The sequence below is a fragment of the Cebus imitator genome, unplaced genomic scaffold, assembly GCF_001604975.1.
Source record: "Cebus imitator isolate Cc_AM_T3 unplaced genomic scaffold, Cebus_imitator-1.0 Scaffold84, whole genome shotgun sequence".
NCBI lineage: Eukaryota > Metazoa > Chordata > Mammalia > Primates > Cebidae > Cebus > Cebus imitator.
The window spans coordinates 74697-87582 of record NW_016107399.1 but is presented as its reverse complement, the minus strand read 5'-3'; the positions used below and the strand labels follow the sequence as shown (position 1 = coordinate 87582).

The 12886-nt window shown below is 39.2% G+C and overlaps 1 pseudogene; it reads right to left on the bottom strand.

The window, feature by feature from the left end:
* Nucleotides 1-2647: 2647 nt before the first annotated feature.
* On the bottom strand, nt 2648-2784 carry LOC119472088 (annotated as a pseudogene).
* Between the last annotated feature and the right edge of the window lie 10102 nt (nt 2785-12886).

Here is a 12886-nt window from a genome sequence, read left to right as displayed (position 1 = left end):
TGTGTTTTTCATTGCTGCCTTTGCTGCAGAGTCCAGGCTGTTGGATCAGCCTCTCTGAAACACTGCTGATACTCACAGCAGAGACAAAGAGAAAGCATAGTGCAATATGCATTGTTCCTGAAAGCTTCTGTTTAGAAGGGACAAGCATTAGTTCTGCTTATATTTCATTATATATTTCATTGAACAAACTTGATGTCAAAAAGGCAGGTAAGTACAATCTTTCCCCTATGATATGGTTTGGATCTGTGTCCATACCGAATCTCCTGTTGAAACGTAATCCCCAGCATTGGAGATGGAGCCTCGTGGGAGGTGTTTTGATCAAGGGGGTGGATCTCTCATGAATGACTTAGCACCATCCCCTTGTTGATGAGTGAGTTCACGTGAAATCTAGTTGTTTAAAAATGTGGGAACCTCCCACTCTCTCTCTCTCTTGCTCCCCTACTGTCATGTGAGACACCTGCTCTCACTTAGCCTTCTGTCATAAGTAAAAACTTTCTGAGGCCTCACCATAAGTGAGCAGATGCCAGTGTGATGCTTCCTGTGCAGACTGCAGAACTGTGAGCCAATTCAACCTCTATTCTCTATTCTCTCTATTCTTTATAGATTACCCAGACTTGGATATTCCTTTATAGCAATGCAAGAATGACCTAATACACCCACAATACAATATACCACAAGGAGCTTATCTTTTTTTATTCATTTTTTTTTTGGCAGCCTCCCTCTACAAGGAGTTAAATGATTTGTCCCAAATCATACAACTAGCCAGTGACAGGATATAACTTGAAAAGAAATTACTTAACTTATAAATCCAGTTCCTCTTCATTTCATCATAAAGCAGACTGACTATCAGAGGGAATAATGGAATGACTATGAAGCAACCGTGTGCTCTGACGCCCTTAACTGACCCAGCAGCCAAGAACATCTGAAGAGGTGGAGAACAAGTGAGATAAGTGATTTCTTAAGGTCAGTTCTTTAGTGTATCAGTATTGAGAGCCAACTACTGTGGCCGTGGATGGAAATACAGGAAGCGACAGCTTCTTTTACTGCTGATTGCCTTAAGAGGATGCTAGAAGCAGTGAGAATGCAGTGGATGGAATAAAGCTCCAACTGCATTACCTGGACTCCAATTAATTATTACCAGCATTCAAGAGCAAAAAAGCCTGGGGAAACCTGATAGCACAAGGATTAGAGAGACACAGTAAGGCTGAGGATGCCTTGGCTCATATGTCTTTTTTAGATTATTAATTTTCCTATCAATGACAAAATTACTTGAATTTAGTCTGCATAATCAGAGCAGATTTCTGGCTAGTTCTATGAAGAATTCAACAGTTTCCCAGCCTGTTAAGTATTATGTTAGGCCCAGGGAGCAAGATAGATATAATCCCTAATCTCATGCAGATTATAATGTAGCTTATAGATGTATAAGTACTTATGTCTTACAGACATTAAGTAACACATCACTTCAAAGGTGTTGAAAACAAAAGGGAGGAACAGAGTTGGACTGCATACTATTGGTGCTCTAACCAGATTCTTTTGAAACCGTTGAATTGTTTCTGTGAGCTTCTCTCCCAGCTTCTGAGTGCCTTTGCTTCTAATTGCCTGCACCTGATCTTTTTTTGGATAGCTGCCTTCAGGACACTGGAGGCAAGCATAGAAAGTGGGAGTTGCCTGGGAGTTTAAGTGCCCTTATGCAGTGATTGGTTGGAGTCTAAAATCCCAGCCTCTTTGCCTTCTGGGAAAACAAAGTTAGGGGCAACATTTACACTACAGAGTTCTCTTGACCAGGCTGAGCATGAGCCTTTGATGACTGAACCCTTGCTGAATATTGTGACCATTAAGAATGCACCTCACAGACCTCCAGCTACAAAGAGCATAAATGACTGATGGCCCCAACTGCTGCTTCTGAACTGCATCATTGAGTTTGTGCCAAGGCCACACTTCCCTCAGGCTGTTCCCAGCCAATGACTGAGTGTGGCAGGGACACTAAGACAGGCCCCTTCCCAGGAGGCCCAGGATTCCTATGACAGGTGACTTTGGCTCAAGAACTCACTGGACAGGCTCAGCTAATTTTCCTTAGACTGAACAGGAGTCTAGGATGCTCCCACCACCCTTCATGCCTTCTTCCTTCATGTGGGATCAGACCTGTATCATGGCCTTATGGCTTTCCCAGCCTGTTCTGATGACACCTGCCAATTGACTCTTAAAAGAATTTCCCTGATAAAATCCTCAGCTGCTTAATTCCATCTTGGCACCTGCTTCTCAGAGGATCCAGACGAACACACTGGGCTTCCCTATCCTTACTCTTCATATGCACTTCTTTATGGTTTCTCCTGCAGGTGCTTGCCCATGAATCCCCAACTCAGGGTCTGCTTCTCCAGAATCCAATGTAATGACAAGGGGTCAATGGGAATACATAATAAATGAACCTAATCAATTACCATTACAGTTGTGTTGAGGTTTGAATGAACAGTAAACATTAGTAGGCAAAAGGATGGAAGAGAAAGGGTGTCCCAGGTGGAAGAAATATAATATTCAAAAGTTGGGAGGCAAGAGTGAGAATGTCAGAGCCAAAGAAGGAGCAATTAATGACTGATTTAGTGATAGATGAAGAAAAAAGCCAACTACGAAGAGCCCGGTTGAGTATACTAAGGATTTTCAGCTTTCCTTAAGAGTAAGAAGCCATTGTAAGATTTTTAGCAGAGAGACAAAAGGATCCGATTTGCATTTTTAATCTGATAAGAACAGATGCTACACTTGATCTTAGCCAAAAGACCGAGAAACAATAAGATATGCATTTTAAAAACATCATTCTGGAACGTGAATTGCAGGGTAGCATGGAAGACGGGGGAGCAGATAGAAGGTGAGGCATTGGTCTGGTGCGGGACTAGGGAGGTTCAGACTAAAGCAGGGGTCAGCAAACCGTAGCCTACAGCCTGTTTCTGTATGCCCCAAGGACAAAGAATAATTTTTCATTTTTAAAGGGCTGCTGCAATGCACTGAATATTTGCGACCTGCCTCTTCTAAATTCTTATGTGGAAGCCCTAGCCTCCAGTGTGACGCTATTAGGTGTAGGGGCCTTTGGGAGGTAATCTGTCATGATGATGGGACCCTGATTAATGGGATTAGTGCCCTTGCAAAAGAAACCCCAGAAGGGACTCTCACCCTCTTTCCACCATAGAAGGATACAAGGAGAAGTTGGGAACCTGAAACCCAGAAGAAGGTCCTCAACAGAACCACCCCTGCTGGCACCCTGATCTTGAACTACCAGCCTCCAAAACTGTACAGAATAAATCATGGTCGTTTATAAGCCACCCATTCTATGGTACTTTGCTGTAGCAGCCCAAACTGACAAAGACAACTGCGAAAACAATAACAACAAAAATGAAGAAGAACATATAACAGAGCCCATGTGTGGTCCTAAACCCCTAAAATATTCTGTGTCTGGCTCTTTGCAGGAAAACGTGTGGATCATGGACTAGAATAATGACAATGGGAATGGGGAAAACTGGTTGGATCAAAGAAATATTTTGCAGGTAAAATCAATCTGTATTTTTGAACTATTGTGTTTGGGAACTGAGAGACAGGAGACATCAAAAAATTAGCCTACATTTCAAACTTGGGCAGTTGAATGGATGGTACTATATACGGGGGATGAGAGATAAGAAGCTAGTTTGAGAGAGCCTGCAAAACACTCACACCGTATCAAAATATACCTTTGCCCATTTTAACTAAATTCAATTCAATAGTTTTATAGTGCAGACTACACAGATGAGCAGTTGCAATCTGTCCTCCAGATCACTTTACAGTCTTAAAACAGGAAGAAGTAGCAAGTAAAGCTAAACAGAACACAATACTGGCCAGGCGTGGTGGCTCATGCCTGTAATCCCAGCACTTTGGGAAGCCAAGGTGGGTGGATCATCTGAGGTCAGGAGTTCGAGGCCATCCTGGCCAACATGGTAAAATCCTGTCTCTACTAAAAAAAAAAAAAAAAATACAAAAATTATCCAGGCATAATGCATGCCTATAATCCCAGCTACTCTGGAGGCTGAGCCAGGAGAATTGCTTGAACTCGGGTGGCGAAGGTTGCAGTGAGCTGAGATAGCACCGCCACACTCCAGCCTGGGTGACAGAATGAGACTCTGTCTCAAAAAAAAACGAAAACAAACAAAAAAAGAACAAACAAGCAAACAAACAAAAACCCACATACAATACAGAATAGTATCAGGTGAGTGTCATAAGAAAGATACAAAATGCTAAGAGAGTTCAATGGAGCAAGAGAAAGAGAGAGGCTGAGATACTATCCATTTAGAAAACAACAGGAAGGATTTCATAGATGTGTCATTTTAAGTAGTCCTTAAAATATGACTAGGATTTCAAGAAATATAGCATAACTATATATATATACACACACACATGCACACATATAAAGATAGATATCTAAATATATAGATATACACACACATAGATAGGTATCTACCTATATGTTTGTATATATGCATATGTATATATACACATATAGTTACATATAAAACTTTACTCCCAGAGCCCCTCTTGGTGCCACTTTTAAATATCCACAGAAAATCAAGGAAAAAATTATTGAAAATTCTAATCTTGAACATTATCCAGTTTATAGACAACAGCTACATTTATTAGAGTCCTCCTTTCTTGCCTATCCACTTACTTTACACCTTCAGCAACTTTGAATTCTTCCGCTATTCCACTTACACGCTCTCCCGAAACCTAGCTGTCTCAAAAACCTTGATGTTTTCTTTGCCATGCTCCTTCTTCTTCAACCAGTTGAGGCACTTGTCACCTGATTTTGTTCCACAAAAACCTGAGAACTGCAATGGCTAGGGCAAAACTCTTTTCCAAAGACTAAGTTTGGGGTAGGGGCAGACTGGGGGACTCACCGGTTAAGAAGTATCTTTTCTGTCCCAAGAAAATAGAGCGGGCATCACTGAGGTCTGTTTTAGGAAGATTAATTGGAAGCTGAGTAGAATGAATAAGGACTGACAGTACATCTCAGGATATTCTGTGCAGGTCTGTCCTACCAGGTCTCAGTAGGTGTTACAGAATATGACATAGGGACTACATTTGGATACAAGAGAGAAACAGAAATGACTGCACTGAGCTGGAAGAGAAAAGGGGGCAGCTGAGACCTATATTTGGTGAACTCTATATACCTTACTTTTTGTTGTTGTACTGTTGAAAGAGTATTCAACTTTTGGGAGAAAAAGGTCATGGGGGAAAATACTTCCATCAGAGACCTACTTTTTAAAATCCAGAGAAGGATCTAAAATCAGCCTATAGTTGGCCCAAGCTCTATCTCTAAGCCCTTCACCCTACCTCTGAGGACCCTACTGCGCTGATAAATGAGAATTCACATTCATGCTAATGTTCCCTCAAGCCACTGAGTCACCAGAGATTCAATTATGCTTTCCACATTTTCCATCTTAAGGCAGAAATGGACTAATGCATTTCAGAAAGATATTTGGTAATAAGTCTTGAAGCTAGGATGTTTTTCATTTTAAATGTCAGGTAATTGAAAAATGTGATCATGATTATTATTAACTATATTTCCTGGCCTAATTCTATTTAAAAAGTTCAGTGCTAAGTTTCATGGCTGTTCTGAAGGCAAAGAAGATAGGGCTTCTAATCTCAAAAATAGATATGTATATAAATAGTGACACAAAAAGAAAGGGAGCGAAAGAAGGAACATTGAGAGTGTGAGCAGAATGTGATACAGATAACCTCAAATGTCTCATTGGGACATCGATGCTATCATGAGTTCCAATTTTAAATCCTGTCATGATTCTAGAAGCAAATTTAGTATCCTACTCAAACCCAGAGGTAGAGGAGTTATTAATTCCAGTTTTATTTTATTTATTCCTTGTCTTTCTGGTGTGTTATTTTGGGTAAAAGCGTGATGAAAGGAGAAAGTGTTGACAATGGGAGAAATTTGCTGTCTTTTATTTTTTTTAAACTCTACTTTTATTCAAGTACTTCATTCCCCTTGGCTAATCTAGACACCTGTCTTTTTTTTCTCTGATCCTAATCATGCTATTCTGCCAAAGAATAGGCATTTTTGAGCATCTACTGTATTCCAGGCCCTTCCAACTTTCGAAGACAGAGACTGCCTGTGTCAAGAGACCAATAGCAATAGCCCCTTACCATTTTCAGTGTTTATCCATTTCCAAGATGATTCCACACTTCGATCAAGGAAATGTGTCTATTATTCCTCCTTTGGGGGAAATGCAGATGAGTTTGCTGTTGGAGATCTTTGAAGAGGAAATGCGTTAGTCTTTGATTATTCATCCAAGAAAGCAAACTGGGGATCTTTCTTATTCTGTATGAAGGCTTTCATCTGCTTAATAATCAGGGAAGGAATGAATGGCTTCTGCAGAAACTTATAAACAAAATGAAGTGGAAGATCTTTAGAGATCCCAAGAAAAGAAAAAATATAGATGGGCCATGTCTTATAGGTTCAGAAAACAAGCATAAATCTCAGAAAAGCCACCTCCTCTACCCTGACCCAGGCTCTAGCCCAGTGCCCATGTGCTTCTGCATACATGTTCTCATGAAGCTTTCATAGCAAGCTGTGGGCTGGGATCGCAGTGAGAGGATGGAAAACTATCTTGAGCCTGTTTTTCAGCGGAGGAAGCTGAGATTCAAGGAGGTTACATTGGGGATTATTGAAAATCACTGAGCTAGTAAAATTGGGGTCCAGATCTTCTGACTCCAGTCCCAGTACTCCTCCCAGTAAATCACAGCTTCTACGTGAATTGTGGCCTCTTGGAAGCCCAGTTAGAGACAAACATAGAAATGACAGAGACGTTTTTACAATGACCACCCAGTTTCCGCTCCACTTTATACAAAGATCAAGTGGGAAAATGCACTAGGCTATTAGAAATTATGCCACTAGGGCATTGTTGATGAGAATTGTGGGTGATTTCCTCTGCTCAGAGATACTGAACAACATCCAGCAGCAGGTTGCTATGACAATGCCACTCTTAGCTTAGTGGCTTTAAACAGAAATATCTCAAGGGCAGAGTAATTAGGTAAGTAGAGCAGTGAGTCTGCGTTGTTTCATGCAGTCATTTTCCAATGATTACCACTTTATTGTTGTGCCTTGTGCTCCCAAGTTGTGCCTAATATAGCAAATCTCCCTGGAGCAGAGTGTGTGCGTGTTTGTGTCTGTGTCTGTATGTGTATGCATGTCTATGTGATAAGTGGGTATCATGGGGGTAGTATTTTTTATTAGTTCCTGCACCCCAATACCCTTTAGCAAGTGGCACCCTATGGCAAACTCCCACTCAAGTGCAAATATGACAAAAGATGTGGGACTCCAAGATACACGTACAAACTCAAACTACGTTTGTTGGGGGTTATGACTCCATGTTATGGGAGCAATGTTTGCTTGTGCCTTGTTTTTTTCTTTTTAAATTAAATTTAAATGCATCTCGATATTGCTTGTTCCAATTCCCTGTGACTCAGATTGTCGTTTCCCAAGGCTTCTGAAAGGTTTTTTGCTTCTATTTCTAACGCCTGGCATTCCTGCCCACCCAATCAGGCGCCACTGCTACCCTCCCCATCCTCTGGGTCCCGGAAATCTAGAACTCTCTCCTTGAATTGCTTATTCATCCCAGGAGAATGCTGCCAAAGAGACCATCTAATTCTCTGGGCTTTATCCTGCGTCCCCTCCCAACATAATTTTTAAAACACTGTTATTTGTCAAGCACCTGCTATGTGCCAGGCCTTTCATCAGGCACTTCAGGTATTTTATCGGTTAGTCCATCCTCATGATAACAAGGATGAGAAACTGAGACTCACAGAAGTTAAACAAAATCTCAGAATCACATGGTTATTACGTAGCAGAGCTGGAGTATAAACTCAGGGCCGGCCAAGCCCATTCTTTCTATTATACCACGCCACCTTACTTAAGGAGGGCTTATATATTTAAGATAAGAAAGGGACAATAGGTCATTCCCCCTGCCTTTCTTTGGCATGCTCTATGGCTCTTTAACAATTGCCTCTATTCATTTTAACCAGTGACTCTCACTGGTGTAAACACAATGGAAAAAGAGTAGTCTATTCAATCCTTCCCCCACAGAGCTCAACAGTCCAGGGTCAAGCTCAAACTGCTGTGCTGGCTGCGAAAATCCCAAGCCAGTGGGATTCAGTTTGCTGGTCTCCATGGGGGTGGGACCCGTGGAGCCAGATTCCCTGGCTCCCCGCCTTTAGCCCCCTTTCTCTCAGGTGTATGGGCGACTGTCTAGCAGGCCCTGCAGGAGCCAGTCAAAGCGGCTGCTCAGATTTGTGCTGAGAACTTGCGGTGCCGGCTGAATCTGCTGCCCAGATTTGCCCTGGAAACCCGAGGCACCTGTCGGCATGCGGGAATCTCCTGGTCTGTGAGCTGCAGAAACTGCAGAAGCGCAGCATCGGAAGCGGAGGTCCAGAGTGGCCAGAGGTCCCTGATGGCCTCCCCTGGGTAGGAGGGAGTGCCCTCCCACCTGCCACACTTCCCAGGTGAGGCAGCGCCCCACCCTGCCTCGGTTTGCCCTCCTTGGGCTACACCCACTGTCCAACCAGTCCCATTGAGATGAACCTGGTACCTTGGTTGGAAATGCGAAGATCACTGCCTTCTGTGTCGCTCTCACCGGGAATTGCTCCCGGAGCTATTCCTACTCGGCCATCTTGGCAGATGCCTGCCATTCTTTAAATTCAGTTGTGCTTATAACCAATATGATGACAAAGTCATCCTTATTATTTAATTACATTGTGTATGTTCATACAATATATGTGTACATAGTTTATTAATGCATACAATACAATACATACATTGATAAAAATATGTATATTTAATTATATTGTATATGTTCATTTTGACTTTCTGTATGTCACCTTTGGCAACAGGCTCAAACCCTCACACTTATTTTTATGGCTTAGGGTGAAAATACATATGGTAGAACACATATTATGTGTCTAAATCAGCTTCTGGTCCACAGACTCCTGGGGGTCCCTGAGTCCTTTTTAACTCTGTTGACATTGAAACTGCTGCTTAAGAAGAAATATTGTATAAAATTGCTGATGCCTTTGCACCAAAGGTATTGAGGCACCAAATTCTTCTTGTAGTCATATCCTTTACTCACAGAAAACAAGAAAGAAAAAGCAGGTTTCTCTAAAAAAATTTCCTTGGTAAAAACGATAAATAGTAAGATTATTAATTTTATTAAATCTTAATCTTTGAGTTCCTGTCTTTAAAATATTCTGTAAGATCTTTTAAATATACTGTGAGATGAAATGGAAACTCTTCATAAAACAGTTTACTGCAACCTAAAATACAATGTTATCTGGAGGAAAAGCAGTTGTGCAATTGCTTGAGTCATGGGGTGACCTACTCCTTATCTTCCTTTTTTATGAAACATGTTTACCTGAAAAAATGACTGACAAACAAACTATAGCAATTCAGACTTGAGTATCTTGTGGAAATTTTCTCAAATATGAACTTAATGAACCTATCATTTCAAAGAAAACAAATGACAGTATTTGTTGCCTAAGATAAAATTGGACCTGTTAGTAAAAATAAAATTTTAGAAAACTTTTATCTGGTACCATGAGCTTGACAGCTTCCCTATACTAAGTAAATTTTCTGATGAGATGAGTGGTGATATTAGTGGATTTTTTTTCTCAGTGTTGGTACTTAACACTTAACTGATTTTTAAAATATTGTACAATCTAACAATGAATTATCCAAAAAGGAAATTAAGAAAATAATTTCATTTATAATAGCATCAAACATAATACATACTTAGAAATAAATTTAACTATAGACATGAAAGACTTATACACTGGAAACTAAAAAACAGTGATGGAAGACATTAAAGCAGACACAAATACATGCAAAGATATCCTGTGTTCATGGATTGAATAAATTAATATTAAAATGTCCATACTACTTAAAGTGATCTACAGATTTAATGCAATCTCTATCAAAATTCCAATGCTAGTTTTTACAGAAATAGAAAGAACAATCCTTAAATTTATAAGATTCTAGGAACTACCAAAGACCCTATTATAGCCAAAGCCATTTTGAGCAAAAAGAACAAAGCTCAAAGCATCATACTTCCTATTTTAGTGTCGATTACAGAGCAACAGTAATCAAAACAGTATGATACAGATATGAGAAGAGGCAAATATACCAGTGGAATAGAATAAAGAGCCCAGAAATAAACTAACCTACACATATATAGTCACGAGCTCTGAGAAGAGTGCCAAGAACACACAATGGGAAAAGAGTAGTCTCTTCAATAAGCAGTATTGGGAAAATCGTAGCCACATGAAAAAATAAAATTGAACACTTATTTTACAATCTTACAACATAAACAAAAATGAATTCAAGATGGATTAAAGACTTAAACGTAAGACCTGAAACTATAAAACTCTGAAAAGAAAACATAGGGAAAGCCTTCCTGACGTTGGTCTTGGCAATGATTTCTTGCATATGACACCAAAAGCACAAGCTACAAAAGCAAAAATAGACAAGTTACATCAAACTAAAAAGCTTCTGCACAGCAAAGGAAAAAAATCAACAATAGAAAAAGGCAACGTATGGAACGACAGAAAATATTTGCCAACCATATATCCGATAAAGGGTTAATATCCAAACTATATAAGAATCTCATACAACTCAATAGCAAAATAATATTAATAATAACCCAATTTAAAAATCGACAAAACTAACTGAATAGACACTCTTCACAGAGGACATACAAATGGTTAACAGGTACATTAAAAGGTGTTAAACATCACTAGTCATCAGGGAAATGCAATTGGAAACTGCAATGAGGTATCCCCTCACACTTTGTAGAATGGCTATTATCAAAAAACAAAAGATAGCAAATGTCCATGAGGATGTGGAGAAAAGGAATCCCTATACACTGTTGGTGGAAATGTAAATTAGCACAGTCATATGGAAAGCAATATGATACAAAGTTTCCTTAAAAATTTAAACATAGAACTACTATATGATCCAGCAATCACACTTCTGGGCATATATCAAAAGGAATTGAAATCAGAAGCTCAAAGATATAGCTTCATTCTTGTGTTCATTGCAGCATTATTCACAACAGACAAGATATGGAATCAACCAATTGTTCACTGATAGAATAATGGATAAAGAAAATATAGTATACCCATACAATATTATTCAGCTTAAAAAAAAAAGTCCTGCCATTTGTGGCAAGTTGGATGAACCTGGAGGATATTATGTTATGTGAAATAAGCCAGATACAGAAGAACAAATACTACATGATGCCACTTGCACAAAGAATCTAAAATAGTCAAATTCACAAAAGCAGAAAGTGGAATGGTGGTTGCCAGCAGAGAGAGGAAAGGAAAAATAGGGAGGTATTAGTCAAAGAGTACAAAGTTTATATTATTCTTATATACAAATTGAATAAGTCCTAGACATCTACTGTACAATATACTGCCAATAGTTAACAATATTATATTTTACACGTAAAAGATGATGAGGGTGGATATCATGTTGTGTTCTTATCGCACACATGCAAATATTAATAATAAATAAAAGGATGGGAGAAACTTTAGAGGTGATGGATAGGTTTATGTCATAGACTGTGGTGATAGTTTGATGGGTGCATATTTATCAAGTTATACACTTTAAATATGTATCACTTTTTACATGTCAGTCATACCTCAATAAAGTGGTTTAAGAAATATTGTGTAAGGAAATATGTCAATGTTTGAGAGATCTGTATAACTCAGTGAACCAATATTTACCAAAAGACTAATTAGTGCATAATGTAACAAGAACTAAAATTTCTTTGATATGGTTTCAGAATTTACACTGGGAAACATCTTTAAGGAATTTCTATTTGTCAGTTTTGGTGTGGAAGGAAAAAAGAATATACACAATTATCTAAAAAGGCTATAAAAATATTTCTTCTTTTCCCAACTGTGTATCTGTGTAAAGCCAAATTTTCTTCAAATATGTCAATTAAGACCACTTATCACAACAGATTGAATGCTGAAATAAACAGGAAAATCTACTGACATTCTTTAAATCAGGTGACAAAGTTGCAAAAATGTAAAACAGTACCACTCTCTTTCTAACTTTTTGTTTTGAAAAATATAGTATCTTTTATAAGAATACGTTATTTATATCAACTTTAAGTTCTTAATTGATTTTTAAATAAATAAATTATAAGCATTCAAAATTTTTAATTTTACTTTTTAATGGGGTAAATATAAATAGATATTACTCACATATATAAAAGCCCTTTGGGGGTCTTCAATAATGTTTAAGAGTATAAATGGGTCCTGAGACCAAAAATTTTTTTAAATCCAGCCAACAAACTATTAAGTAGAATATATTCTATCATCCTATCTTGATAATTAAGAATTAAATTTAAAATTCTTCTACTCCTCAGAAAACTACCTTGAAATATGAGAGTGTAGGGTAAGCCAGCCATTACCCCCCACCTTGAAGCCTGTCCCCTTTTCTTCCCCATGGGCCACAGGGGTCTTGAGGGCATACAGGTGGATACCCAGATCACAAGTCCAAGCAGATACCCACCTGTTGCAAACAGCTACCTATTGGCCACCTTTTGGGCCTAGGGGTACGCATATCCATAGCAACATCTACTCTCAGAAGGACAGATGCTTTGAAGAAACCTATGTAGGCCCTGAAGGCAGAATTTGGACCACTGGGGCAAGAAATCCAGGGTTCCAGGTACTCATTGCTTGGTCCAGATAAAAGGTGTTAGGGCACAGATTCCAGCTGAGTACTTCTCCTCTGCCCTTGTAAATTCTCCACTCCCAGGGAACATAGAAGAGGGCCATAGCGGAGCCCTTGAATCAACAAAAG